Source organism: Panulirus ornatus, chromosome 37 (assembly GCF_036320965.1).
Source record: "Panulirus ornatus isolate Po-2019 chromosome 37, ASM3632096v1, whole genome shotgun sequence".
NCBI classification, from domain to species: domain Eukaryota; kingdom Metazoa; phylum Arthropoda; class Malacostraca; order Decapoda; family Palinuridae; genus Panulirus; species Panulirus ornatus.
Genome location: NC_092260.1, coordinates 26,698,023 through 26,713,553, shown reverse-complemented (window position 1 = coordinate 26,713,553; position 15,531 = coordinate 26,698,023).

Below are 15,531 nucleotides of genomic sequence, written 5' to 3'. Positions count from 1 at the left end.
AAAAATTATACATCGGGTCCTCAATACACCCGGGCCCCGGAGAGAGAGAGAGAGAGAGAGAGAGAGAGAGAGAGAGAGAGAGAGAGAGAGAGAGAGCAGGTCATGTCAGGTCAGTGGCACGTTGTGGCTAAAATGCCTACGGGAAATTCCCTCCCCCCCCCCCTCCGAAGAAATAATCGAATCAGTTTGACGCGTTTCTATGTTGATCCAAAGAACTCAATTTTTCGATTTTTTTTTTTTTTTTTTTTTTTGTCTTTGTATACATACAAGCAGCAGCAGCAGCAGTGGGAGGAACTCTCTCTCTCGCTACTGCTCGTGCTACATGCTGTGGGTCTCCTATACCCAAGGGGGAGACGCAGAGGTGTTGTGGCCAGGTGTTGTTGCCCCGCTGAGGGCGAGCCTCTCAGGGGCGCCCTCGCCTCACGTGGCCAACAAACACACACATACCTCCCTCCCTCCCTCCACCATCAACAGGAATCTCTCGACTAACGACGCAATGTATTGTTTTGGTCCAGAATTTGTGTATGCGTGTGTGTGTGTGTGTGTGTGTGTGTGTGTGTGTGGCAGCGCAGAGGATGGTCGGGTCCGTGGTGGCGCAGGAAGCAGAGGTGTGGTTGCTTCGTGCTCCATAGGCCTGCCACATTGCCGCTTTATGCTGCCTTGTGGTGTCTTCCTCATGGCACATGTTGCTTTTCGTGTTATCTGCCTCATGCTGCCTGCCACATGCTGCCTCATACTGCCTGCCACATACTGTCTTAGTGCTGCCTTGTGGTGTCTTCCTCAAGTCACATGTTGCTTTTCGTGTTATCTGCCTCATACTGCCTGCCACATGCTGCTTTATGCTGCCTTGTGCTGTTTTCCTGATGCTACATCCAACGCGATGTTTCATGCTGCAAGCCATGTGCTGCCTTATGCTGTCTGCCACATGCAGTCGTATGCTGCCGGCCGTATGTTGCTTCATGCTGCCTCGTGCCATCTTCCAAATGCTCTCTGCCTTATGCTGCCCACCACATGCTGCCTCGTGTTGTTTTCCTGCTTCATGCTGTTGCATGCTGCATTATGCTGTCCTTCTCATGTTGCCTTCCCGGTGCTGCCTCATATTGCCTTCCACATACTGCCTGCCACGTGCTTTCAGCCACATGATGACTGTCACATGCTACTGCCACATGCTGTCTCATTTCCCCACATTCTGCTCCATATTGCCTTTCAACGGCTGCGTCATGCTGTCATATGCTGCCTCATGCCACTTGTCTCGTGCTACCTTCCACATGCTGTCCGCCTCATGATGTTTCATAGAGCTTACCACGTAATGCCTCATGCTGCATGCCACATAGTACCTCATGCTGCCTTATGCTCACTGCCTTACTATGTTTACCACACGCTGCGTAATGCAGGCTGCGGTTGGGTTGATGGAAAAGGGAAAAAGCATATGATGCAGTGGATCCCCAACATACGCGACCACACATGTGATGGCATGAATCCCAACATAACACGACCACAACATATGATGGCATGAATCCCAGCATAACACGACCACAACATGTGACGGAATGAATCCCACCATAACACGACCGTCGCTTTTAATGCAGTGAATCCCAGCATAACACGATCACAACATATGATGCCGTGAATCCCAACATAACACGACCACAACATATGATGCAGTGAATCCCAACATAACACGACCACAACATGCAACGGAATGAGTCCCAACCTAACACAACTTGTGGTGATAGATTATTATGAAGACAGCCAGTTCCCACAGCCTGGAGGAAGGCGTCCACCGCTACCCACAGCTTGAACTTGAACCTCCACACGAATGAGGGGAATTCCTTGATACGTTACCTCACAAGGTTATATGTATTTATGATGCCCTTTCTGGTAGCAGACATCCCCCTGCTGAATGACCATTATAACCATCATATAAGATAAAGGTCACAAACATGTACGAATATAGGATTGAGAAAGATGCAGAAGGCGTTTATTAGCTTATTCAAGACAGATGTTATGTTTGCATCATATCGATTTACGTACCTACAGAAACCAGTTGATGAAAGTGTAAATTGTGGAGATATAAACACAGTAACCAACTGGGATGAAGTGTTATGACCGATGCCACTGAGAGAGAGAGAGAGAGAGAGAGAGAGAGAGAGAGAGAGAGAGAGAGAGAGAGAGAGAGAGAGAGAGAGAGAGAGACGCACACACACACACCGGCCTAACTTGCAGTGGTTTTGCGGTGGTCGTGACGTAGCCTAATTCTACGCCACCTCAACCCCAGCGCAAGTCACCCAGCGCACGGTAGCAAGTGGCTGCAACACACCAGTTATCATCCGGGCCATCGCTGACGTGCACTTGTTAATGATCATCAACCTGTTCTGACCGGGAGTGCATTGTGGTTAGGGGGAGGACGTCTCCTGGTGAGGTGAGTAGGTTGGGTGGGGAGGGATGGAGGCGACCATTGTTGCCAGCCAGGCGACGGTGTGGTAGGCCTAGCCCCTGGGCATTGGCTTGGCCTCTGGGCTTATTCCTCCTCTCCCCCCCCCTCCCCCTGCTACTACTCCCCTCGAGGGTGAACTGTACAGGTTCTACTTGGCGTGACGTCGTTCAATAAAGGCGACCCTCCTCCCCTCCCCACACTCCCGAGGGTCTCAATAGATCCCCGAAACCCGGTTTAAAAAAACCCTCATCTCATAAGCCAGACGACGACACCAACACGCCTCCGTCTCCCCCGAGCAAGATGCCCCTATCTTACTCCTCACACTCCCGTCGTGTTAAAACCCCCTCCATCGATGGGTTACTGAGGAGTACATCACGCGAGTGTTGGTAGAGGAAGATCTGAGGGAGTATTTTGGCCGGGATCCACCGGCTTGCTTGTGTTCCTGGCCGCCCTTGCGCGGCTCACCCCGACCTTTGTCAACACCCTGGCGGGGAAAATTGCCGACGTTCACGTTATCTGGGGCGAATGTGTTGGGATGACCAGGCCCCGGGGGGAAAGACGCTGCTCCTCTGCTACTTTATAGGCTACTTTATCCTGAAGACTACGAGGCGCTGGTGCTTAAGTCATCAGTCATCATTACCGAAGAGTTTGATGCGTTTACTCCTTATTCAGTCGCAACGCGTCCAAGCAAGGGAATACTGTCGCTGGTTTTGTTCGCTCGCTGGCAGACGACAGATGAGCTCTGACCCACAATCCTGAGTGGGTCATTGGCTCATCTGATGTGCAATAACTGCCGCCAGTGCACGGGGGTTGGTTGGTTCCTGCGTCCGTCCAGGAGACAGCTGGGCGACAACAGCGTGAGGGAGGCTGGGTCGTCATGCCGCCAGCGGGAACACTCATCCAGGGAGGTGATGTCATCGTAGTACAAATTGACAATTTGTTTTCATTCATTTTCTTTACCAGAGGAGACTCTGCTAGCTAAGATAGTCTCTCTCTCTCTCTCTCTCTCTCTCTCTCTCTCTCTCTCTCTCTCTCTCTCTCTCTCTCTCTCTCTCTCTCTCTCTCTCTCTCTCTCTCTCCTTTCAATATGCATTTTCTATCCCGTGGATGAATGTTTGGTGCGGTACTGGTAAACTTTTTAAGCCATGTGTATCGTTCACAGCCACAATGCCCGGATTCCCACCAGACCGTGCGACTAAACTGACCCAAACAAGTCAATTAAACCCACCAGCCCATTTGACTGGATCCGGTAAACCAGTTAGCTAAACCTACCAAGACATCTGCCTGCGCTCACCGTTATGAAAGGGCCAAACCAAGAAAGCCACATCACCGTGAGTCGCAGTGCACGAGATACTGGATCAATTTTCCCATGAAGATCGGCTTACTCAAGCCCCTGTGAATAAATCTCCCTGTGCCGTACCGAATTCACCAGATGATTTGGTCTGGCTCATAAAACACGTGGTGCTTAAACCAAGCCTTCGTGTGGCTGGAATCCATCCATCAAATTCGTGTGGTTGGACACTGTCCAAAAGTGTGGTTCCATAAAGCCATTCCGAGTTGCTGGCAAGGGATGGTTGTTTAACCTCGTGATACCTGGAAGATCACAGCATTATGTGGCGAGACACCACCACCACCACCGCATCGTGTGACTGGACACCACCACACCATGTGGCTGGACACCACTACCACCACACCACGAGGCTAAACATCGCCAGGTCTTGTAACTAAAGTCCAATTAGCCATATGTGGCCAGTCACCACAAAACCATGAGGCATTTCAAAGCCACCGAGCCATGAGGTCGCACGCTAAGAACGTATAGTTTAACAACACTTAAGCCAGCAGTACTCCCTCCCTAGCTGAACGCCCAGCAACCACAGTGCTCCACGCAAGCCTCTCAATGGAATGTATGTCGGGGCGCTGTAGGTTGTTACTGGCAGCCTTGTCTTTAGCAACGCATTGGCTCTTGAAAGAACAACCTCCAGCGGTGTGCACACCATAACAAGGCGAGAGAGAGAGAGAGAGAGAGAGAGAGAGAGAGAGAGAGAGAGAGAGAGAGAGAGAGAGAGAGAGAAGAGAGAGAGAGAGAGAGAGAGAGAGAGGTCTTCAGTTGAAGCTGCTGTTCCAAGACTTTCCTCCTTCCTCCTCCTCCTCCTCCTTCTCCTTCAAGTGGAGTCTTTATGTGTTAAGACTGTCGCAGAACGTTGGTTCCAGAGGGTAAGACCAGGCGCGGAGTGGAACAGCTCCTGGATCACAGAAAATAACTGAGGAAGTTCAGTTTAGCAAAGCCATACAGTGGGGGGGAAGTTGCTATGTTGTATGACTTAACAGACTCCGTCGGCCTCGAGATGCAAAGACTTAATGGCACCTGTGTCTGTAAGGGGGTAAGTGTCAGGTCTGATGAACATCCACTGCACAGACTGTGGCACTCAAGGCCATTCCTACACGCACGAGAACTTAAGGACAAAGTGACCAGCCTCAGCCAAGAAATGATGTAATCCAAAGTGACGTGATTAGAATGAGTATTCATTCAGAAATGAGATATTGGAAAATGGAATACGATACTGGTAATTTTCAATATTTCTTTTCATTGCTTTGATGTTCGGAGACCTATAGATCTACTCTCCGAGGATACCAAGAAAGAAAAAATAAGGAACATCATCGCTCAACGAGCGAGGCTCAACGATCAAGACCACCTCAAAATATTTTTTTTTTTTCCCCACTGAGTTTCAACGAGTTGCCTCACCACTTTAGACAAAGCCAGTCCAGTGTTGAACGTCGGCTGGCCAGGACCAGTCACTCGCCCTCACACACACGATCAACTCCTTTCATCTCCAAGCGGCCGTACCGACGGCGCTAATCCTTTTGGAAACGCCTTAGACTTGAATAGGCCAGTAACCACTGGTGTAAAAGGAAACATCTCCTATACCCTGGGAGATGAAAGGCCACAATGATCTAGGGGTCATCGGGAAGCATTTGGGAGCTGTGTGCGAGGGTACAGAGTTAATGAACATTCCATAGTGCTCCCTGAAAAGGATTAGGGATTTGCTGGAAGGGAAGAGGGATAGGAGGGAGGGAGTTGGGATTGGTAACCCTCCCCTACAAGTCTTCAGAGTTTCAGGCTAGCCTTAACTTCTTTTGGGATTGTGTTCCATGAAGTTAGTTTATCCGTCTATCTATCTATCATCTATCCATCTATCTATCTGTGTATCTATGTATGTATGTATGTATGTATCTATCTGCCTATCTATCTACACACACACACACACACACACACACACACACACACACACACATACGCTCACGTTTGATCGCCGTTTCTAGCGTTAGCGGGATAGCGCCAGGAAAAGATTGATAGGGATGTTATTGAGAGGGTTATTGCAGTGTGTACCGGTCAGCTGTGTTTAAAAGCAGCTGTGTGGGGGATCATACGACCTGACGTATTCCCATGTGTTTTTCACATCCGTTCCATCGTATCTCAGCAGCCGTTTGAATCCGCGGATTCGCGAATAGTGTTCGATCCTGCTTCGCGTTAGCTTGGACTCTCGGAGTTCGAGACACCTTTATGTTTCATTTTTCGGGGCTCAAAAGAGCGTTGAAGATCGAATGTATCTTCTGGAGCTAAATACCGTGTTATATATATCAGGTTCTCTTTTAGGATATTCGCCATAGTGTTTCATTCAGAAGAATCTGAATTGAAACAAACAGTTTCACCTGAAGATGCTGTCAATATCTCTGCCATCAGGGTCTGCGTGAGGTGTAGAAAATATAAAGTTATAATTTCACACTATTACTGGATCATCTGTTCTATCCATCTATTCATATTTTTTTTCCTTTGGCAAAAGGCCTTACAGTGAACAGGTTATCTCACGGAGCAATTGCGCATATTATCACATCAGTCCATTTAGCCCTTAAGGCTATAGGTCAACTGTTCTCTATCATCACACACACACACACACACACACACACACACACACACACACACACACACACACACACACACAACAGACAAAAGGCTAATCCTTGTGAATGTTACTTCATAGATGAATATCGTATCCCAGAAGGAGCTCATGTCCCTCCAAAGGGTGTTTCAAAAGGGGCTTTAGAGTGCGGTGGTTCGAGCCAAAAAATGAGGATAATGGAATTATTTGTGTCCTCAACTACCTGTGATTCAAGATGAATGCGTAAACGGTAACTTTACAGCCCATACAGACAGGCATTCACGACCGAAGTCACTCAGAGCCGACATTCCAAAAGCCGCCTCCCACAAGAGAAAAAGGGGAGCCACCGTAGCCAACGTTTTCCTCCCTCCTCCTCTTCCTCCTCCTCTTCCTCTGCTTGAGGGGTAGGTAACCTTTGGCCTTCTTCAAAGTCTGCCTTAAGAGACCACCAGAAGAATCATTATCGAGGGGTGGTGCAGGTTCTCTCGCCTGGAACCAGCTGCTGATACGCACAAACCCAACCTTAGGTTTAAGGCAGCCAGTGTTATTATAGAGAGGTTGGCGTGACATTTGCGCTCGGACGTGCTGGTGACGGTGGCCGGGGCGTCATTCATTGTGGAGTTCTCCGGCGGACCTTTGTGCATGTCACTATACCTCCAGTGTGGACCTCCCTCGCCGATAGAATGGGGGTCGACAGTGATAACCTAGCAGCATTATGTAGCATAACAGTCACATCAGTTAGAGGGAGATTGGGGAGACCGGCTGTGTTTAGGGGGGTTATGAATGGAGATGACAGTGTCGATGTATAGTGAAGGGCGAGAGTGTTACGCCAGGCCATTGAGGGGCTGCTCTTAGTGCTAGTGTGTAGCAGAGTTTTTAACTGAGGGTGTTGAGGTATTGGTAACACAAGGGTATTGTACACACTGATCCCTTTATAAAGGACGGGTTTGTTCTAGTGCTTCCTGTAGGGGGATGATAGGATGGAGGGGGGAGGTAAGTGCTCGCTGTAGGGGATGGTGTGATGGAGGGTTAGGTAGGTTGTGCTTACGGTAGGGGATGATGTGATGGAGGGTAAGTAGTGTTTACTGTGAGGGATGAGGTGATGGAGGATGAGGTAGTGAGTGCTTAATGTATGGGTTGATGTGATGGGAAGTGATCGCTTATTGTCCTCTAAGAAGCGACACCATGACTCTAGATTTAGCAACGCAGTCGCCACGCTCGTCTGTCTTCGTACATACAACACCACAAAAAAACGTTGTCAAAATCTTTCGAATATTGAATACTTTCAGGAAAGTATGAGATTCAGTGAGAAAGTATGTCTCGAGGTGTGGTTGAGAAAAAAATCTCTTTTCTTTTGTAGTTGCTGACGAAAAAGGATATTTCGTAACCTTAAAGCTGATACATACTTCAGGCTGGAGACCACAACGGTAAACAGTTGACCTGGAAATGGGATCATCACACTTGGTTTCCGGCATTGACGATGAAGGTTCTTCTTCTTCACCTCGGTTCTGTTCCTCGCGCGCCTCTCACACAAAGAACGCATAACAGGGGGACCTGGTCTCCTGGGGAGGGGAGGCCACGATAACAAGCCACCACGAGGGTCCTTCTCCTCCTCCTCCTCCTCTTCCTCGCCTCTACCTACCTGTGCCATCATCTGTGGCATCCTGAGTGGGGCTGTAGGTGGGGAGGCAGAAGTGCAGGTCCTGGGCCCCGCCAACACGCGCACTCTTGCAGGGTTCCACCATGAAGTCACCATCGGAGTGACCGGGAGTTGTTATGTCACGGGCGATACTGCCGTGGGTGAGTGAGGCTTGGTGCGGGGCTGACCTGCAGATGCCATACGCTCTCTCTCTCTCTCTCTCTCTCTCTCTCTCTCTCTCTCTCTCTCTCTCTCTCTCTCTCTCTCTCTCTCTCTGTATATATATATATATATATATATATATATATATATATATATATATATATATATATATATATATATATATATATATAAAAAGGGGAAATTCTTCATAAAGCTTCTTGTCCTGATTGTTCTCCCTTCTCAGTGTATGTGACTTATGTGAAGACCCGTTGACCACATGGCTACACGAAGGAGCAAGCAGCAGCAGTGAGGCACAGAGGACGGAGGACACTCCACCTCGCCTCCCCTGCCTCCCTCCAAACAGGCAGAGAGACAAGGGCACCAGCATGTATAAACAAGGGAACCTCGTCCGATCCGCCGAGAAGAAAAACCTTCACTTATGTTCTCCGTCGTAAACTTGCTCAGGACGCGGCCGCTGCCACACACAATTAATATGATGCTAAGGCCAGCAGCAGCAGCAGCGGGGGAGAGACACACCGCACCCTCTGAGTCCTGCTGGTTCTCAGGTCCTGCAACTGTTTGGTGTCATTTCATGTAGAATTAGACGCAGAGACGTGGCAAACGGTTGATTCCAGTCGATTACTCTCTCTCTCTCTCTCTCTCTCTCTCTCTCTCTCTCTCTCTCTCTCTCTCTCTCTCTCTCTCTCTCTCTCTCTCTCATAAACGTACTTTCAGACAGCTGCTGCAAAATGAAGTCCACCGAAAATATATTAGATGAACAGGAACCACCCAACCGCACCTCCCCAGCCCCTCCAAGAAAAGAATAAAAAAGTTGTCTAATAAAGTCAAAAACAACACCAGCACCAACAGCCAAAAAAAAAAAAAAAAAGGTGGCCGAAATATAAGGCTGAAAGGAGGAGTGACGCGTCGCTGCGGACCTCAATACCCGACCCCTCGGGTTCTTTCAGCAACTTTATGGAGCGCTCCGGAGACCCTGTGTGCCGGAAGAAAGGACCCAAGAAAGCGGTGGTCATGGCAAGAAAGAACTCAGGAACGACCCAAGAAAGCTCCTACACCCGGCTTGACAAAGGTCCCCACAAAGGACAGCTTGTGTGATAAGAATATGTGAGGGGAGTGGGGGGGATGTGGTGGTGGCCACGCACCGACCCCGATAACACTGGACTCCCTTAATCCGACGCCTCTACCGGAGCCGTGCGCTACGTGCGAGGCAGAGGATGTATGTATTCATGACGTCTCCTCATTGAGGACTCAAAGACGGGCCAGTTAGTGCCATACGTGGGTGGCGAGTGAGGTGGCTTACTTATGGGAGGTGAGAAGTATCGAGTTTGGCAAAGTTAAACATGGATAAAGAACTTTTATATCAGCTGGAATTGGCTTTCCATCGATAAGACCAGGAGGCCGCGGCTGCCTGGATTGGAAAATTGTCTCACTCTTTGAAGAGCATAGCAAGTGTGGCGGCGGCGACGGGAGACTGCCTCGTGTGCTACAGTATTTCTGGCTGTCTGTGCCGGGCCCATCGCATGTGGGGGAGTAAGTTTACATGGAGTACTTCTCGTGGTTTACAGATCCCAGAGAATCAGTCAGATCGAAATACTCTTTACGTCTGCGTCGCAAGATGTTTATATAAACATATTTGCTATCTATCGAGGTATGTAAAGGTTAAAACGGGCACTGCGATGGTTTTGGAGTAGAGCCACACATGAATTATGATCGAAGTCCTGAATTAGCGTCTCAGGACTCGCCTCCCATTGCGGGATGATGCTCTACGCTCCCGGCACGCATATTGCTTGGTATATAACGGGTAGTCAGCCGTCCGTCACCGCTCCCAGTGTCGTTACACCGACACCGTAACGTGCCGTCACCTCCATGCCATAACGCACCGTCGCCCCTGCGTCGTAACGCGCTGTCGCCCTCACCCCGTGACGCGAGGTAACGTAATCCAGTTTGTCACTCGTCCTGTGAAGCAGAAGGACCGGAAGTCTCGGTCATAGGACCCGGGGTTGGCGGCCACCTCCACCACCACCTCTACCCCCCCCTACCGCTCCCTCCTCCACCAATACCCATCACCACCAGTACCAAAACTATCAATCCTTTCTCCACCACCCCAACGACAAGACCCTCTTCGTCCATCTCCACCGCCTACACCATTGCCATTATCACCACCACTACCACCACCATCCCCAACATCACCACCACCATCTCCATTTTCGCCACTAGACATTACCACCAACAACACGTTCACCACTATCTACCTCCTCTCCCACCACCGCCACCTCTACCACCACTCCTTCTCCTTCATCACACACAACCTCCCCCCCTCCCCCTCCTCTCCTCGCCCTTAATCACCCCCACCACCAGCACCACCAACACCCACCTCTCCTCCTCCTCCTCTGATGGTGGGGGCCAGGGTGCCGGGGAAGGTCCGATACCCCGATAAACACAGGCTGTAACCGTCGGTAAGTGATGTTTGCCGGAGGTTTTCTGCTTGGCTGAGTTGGGTTCCGGACCGCATCATGAACTGTCTCTCTCGCACCCCACCACCACCAGCCTCACGCAGGAGAGCCACTTGTGTTCGTGGAACAGCCTCCAGGTCGGTGGCCCCTTCCTTCACCCAGACTCTTCCATACACCACGTCAACAGCAGCCTCCCACCGTCATTCATTCATCACCACACCTCTCGCTAAACATTCATTGTTCACCGCTGTTCCCCCCAGCCATCAACAACTTCTGCCACACACCTTGAATTGTGTCTCTCTGCATCCCCATACATCCCCGGCAGTTGTGGGGGTCCACCAATGAACTGCTAGCGAGACCTGGATCGTCGAAACGTATACAATTTTCAACATCAGTGACATTCCCTGAACATCATGATACGTGCTGTATAAGCATCTCAATAGTATTACCACCTCCGCCATCGCGACATCAGAGCGTGGTGAACCCAGGTGCCAACATTACCCCCTAAACAACAGTTCCTTAGACTTGTGTCCGCTGGGAACATTACCTCACACTTAGTGACGATATCACTCACCCCCTCCGTCCAGCACCATCACGTGAACCCAGCCACCATCACGCTTCCCCCAGCAACAAAACCCTTCCCCCCATTACCAACACTTTCCTTCCCCCATCTCTACCGCCCTCCCCTACCAGATCTACTCCCCATTATCCTCCCCTCCCCCTCCAGCACCCGTCCATCCCAATACTATCCTCTCTCCACCATAGAGCAAACCGTCTCCACCGTGGCATCCCCAACACCGGCGCTCTCCACCACTCTCCCGGCTCCACACCAGTCAGGATCCTTCATTCATCCTCCCTCAGCAGCAACACCACCACACACCGCTCCTCTCACTACCACTTCTCCCCTCAAGCCCCAACACTTTCTGGCGGGCAGCATTCCAGCCCCGGCGGCATTCACTCGAACACAAGCCGGATGTAGCGGCGGAGCCTCCTCGCCGGGCCCCCTGCCACGACCCCATCCCGCCACCTACCTGGCCGCTGGGATCAACTCTGATTTACTTCCCCTGGACCCGCCGAGGTTCCGCCCGCTACCGGCGGTACCTCCGAGGGCAAACCACACAACCCAGCCAGCCCGCCAGCCAACAGTGACCTCAGCCTAGCACGGAGTTGTTCTCGTCGCCTTAAGGATCAGTTTTGTAATGTCCGAGAGGAATTTCTCTCTCTCTCTCTCCGACGACGAACCAAACGAAGCTTCGCTGACTCAGATGAACCGAGGGAACGAATCCCCCTCTCTTCAGTACATACCCTGCCGGTGAACTAGCAACCCTGGTGAATTTAGATCAATAATCATTACGCATAACTTTACCTCGTCTCCTGAAGGCCCCGCTCTCATAGAGGCGTTGTTCTCTAGTTTCCTCCAGTGACCAGTGTCATGTCCAAGGGGGAGAGGTTTGTTCAGGAGAGGTAAACTGTTGTAGACCACACTCACCTCCACCTCCCCTCCTTCCTGCCCTGCGTCAACCCTCGCCGGGAGAGTGGTAATAGCACACTTCGGGTAATTAGTAATTGGTAGTTTAGCCCATCTGAACAATTAGCCGAGTAAACAGCCAGGTGGAGAGCTTCATGCTTCGGAAGGCTGTCGGAGGATGGTTTGTTTACAAGTATCCGCTAGTGTTTGAGGGTCTCTGTTTTTTTCACCGAGTGTGTTTGAGAAAGAGAAGGGGGAGACAGAGTGTGTCTTTGTATATGTGTTTGTGTGCATATTTTTGTACGCGCGCGTGCGCTTGTGTGTGTGTGTGTGTGTGTGTGTGTGTGTGTGTGTGTGTGTGTGTGTGTAGTGTGTGTGTGTGTGTGTGTGTGTGTGTGTGTGTGTGTTGTGTGTGTGTTTGTGTAAGCTTAGATTTCTGTGCAAATGTCCTTTTATGTCTGTATGTATTTATGTTTGTACGAGCGTGAGGAAAAGGAAGAGAACATTTTCTTGTATGTGTGTGTGTGTGTGTGTGGGTTTCATGTGCCTTAAAGTAGAACAGATAACAGGCCTAATGGTCCATAACAAGGTTATCTGTGAAAGGAAATAAAACAAAGATTAATATAGCAGAAGAAACAGGATTAGCAATGCAGAATGCCATTCCCCTCCCACCTCTCACTCCGGCTCAACTGCCGACAGGAAAGAGATGTTAAAAAATAACGCTATGCAGTATTGGGGTAAGATACAACCATGGAAAATTTTTAGTAGGGAATTGTGAACCCGAATGAAATACCCCTACAGGTTCTATGACATCTGCTCGGCGACTGGGTTCTAAAGAGAAGAAGAAAATAATGAGAATGGGGTTCCCTTACTGATTAGGGATGTCAGGGAATATTTGCGTACCCTCGATTTACATGTGATTTTAGTGTTTGAGTTTACCACTTTGGAAGGAATTTTACTCCAGTGCTTCACAACTCTGTACGTTAAGAAAATTACCCTCGTTGCTACAACATCTTCTCTGTTTTATTCTCTCTTTTATCTTCATACCATTATTGCTGGTCAGTCAGTCTTTGTCTAAGGTGAGAAAATTCTGATATGATATTTCATGGAAATTTTAATATTTTGAACACTCGTAAGAGCTCAACCTCGGAACCTTTGCCTAATATCTTTTATTAAGGGGAAAATGATTTTGTCTTTTTTGTCTTTCCTCATAAACCTTATATGTGATTAAAGGAATTAGTTTCGTTGCTCATCTCTGGATTTGCTCTCAAGTGTTCTCTTTATCTTTGACCAGGTTGATGACCAGAATTGAACGCCCTTACTTCCGAATACCATCTACCCAGGCCAGTGTAAAAGGTGAGCGTCTCACTCTCATGTTTTTTTGTGGATTAGATTTCTAGTTATGTAACCTCACATCCTCACGGTTGCGTGCAGATTGGCAAGAGGGGGATTTTCAGGGAGCTATGTCAGACACAGTGAAGATATATAACCAAGAGAACAGTTTCGTAATGTAAAGTACAGAACTTAACAGGCAAGTGAGTGGTTTTCCTACGTAGGAGCATTAAGACCAAGGATATATTGTTGTAGCCGCAACCAGCATGAGTTTGACTCAGCTTACATTTACGAGGAGCAAATTTGGTCACTGTTGTTAAAAGAATGGATTGGAGTTCCCTCGAGATCACATAGAGAATGATGGCCTAAACTTAATACCAGGCATCAGAATCCTCCCATACAAAGACAGATTAAGAAAACTAGACTTTCATGTTCTTTCGAGAGCCACAGAGTAAGGAACATCTTGGTAAGAGGCAAACAAATAAAAGATGAGGTGAATAATGAGGGTAACACTGAATATATTATCGTAAAAGAGAACTAGTGACAGTGGGATCAAAGGAGGAAGATTTAGATTCAGAAACGAAGTTGGTGCGAAGGTTTACTCAAGTGGGACAAGTTACCACGAGAGGTCACAAACATGAATACGTCAGGAGGCTTCAACTTTAGGTTTAGATACAGATAAATGACTTATGAATGACTGGGTGTGTATAGGGACTGCCTCGTCTGGGTTAGTATCCCTCTCAGGCGTTTTTCTTTATTCCTTGTGTTCTCATCCTTAACACTGTTTACGATGACTTTACCTTCCATTCTTCGTTGTGTATTTTTGGAAGGTAGCAGCTCTTTGAAATCCGGAGGTTCTGTGGCGAATGGTCAACAGAAGGCCTCCCATCAGTACACAACAGATTTATGGCCTTGACCTCCAGCATCCCCCCCAAAACCATTTCCTACTGTCCTGGTGTGTGTGTGTGTGTGTGTGTGTGTGTGTGTGTGTGTGTGTGTGTGTGTGAGCTGTGCCCAATGTTCGCCCGTGACCTCGCGGGACCTGGCTGTACACAAAGGGGAGGTTTTCAAGGGAGATTTTGACACTTTTCACAAAGGCCGAGTGGAGGCTGAAGAGGCAGGGTGTCGTGGACAGTAGCGAGTAAGAACTACCTTCGGTGTCGAGAAACAGGTAAAGTAAACACATGGCAGAACTTTATAAGCAGCGTCATTAAGTGATCTGTTGTTTATTAGAAGACAATGTGGTCGGGATCAGACCATCACCCAGGGTTCGGAAGAGTCCACAGTAGGACCATGTTAGATAGGACCACACTAGGACCAAAGTAAGCAGGTACCAGACCAGGACCACGTTTAGGGAGGACCACACCAGGCCCAAAACGAGGACCATCGTCAGGAAGACCTGTGACCTAGAGTCACAAACACATAAGACCCAATGAGGACAATAGACACATATGGTTAGACCAGAACGAGGGTGAGAGTCGATCAGACTTAAACCACATCAGAAATAGACAAAGGCCAAAAAGCCGCCGTTCGATAGATGATCGTACTTAGACCATCTTAGAGCATCTTAGAGAAGACCATATCATAGAGGACCCCTCCAACGACTAAGATAAGGGCGAAACGAAACGAAAACCATAGACTGAGAGGAATGGAAATGATGCTGTGGTCAGAAAGGACCGGAATAAGGGCCATCATTAGAGAGACCCAGACTAGGACCATAGTCGGGGACACGACCAGAATGGGGTCATCACTAACGAGGAATGGGCGGTCTACAGTTCCCTCATTCTCTGTTATTCCTCTCTCACAGAGGATCAATAATCGTCTCACTGTGAAAGTAAAGATTACGCGGATCTTTAGCATCTTAAGTTTCATGAACACGACAAGCGTTGGTCAACTCCATGGACGTAATGATGCGAGGTCAATTCATATTCCCAAGTCTAGTAACCAGGTGCTTAATGGTCGTAGACCACCTCAGCCAACCCTCTCCCACTTTGCTCATACAACGGTGTACTCGACATTAGGGAGTACGTCTTCGTGATGTCACTACTACTGTAGCGTAACTGTGCCCCCGGGGTTTCGCA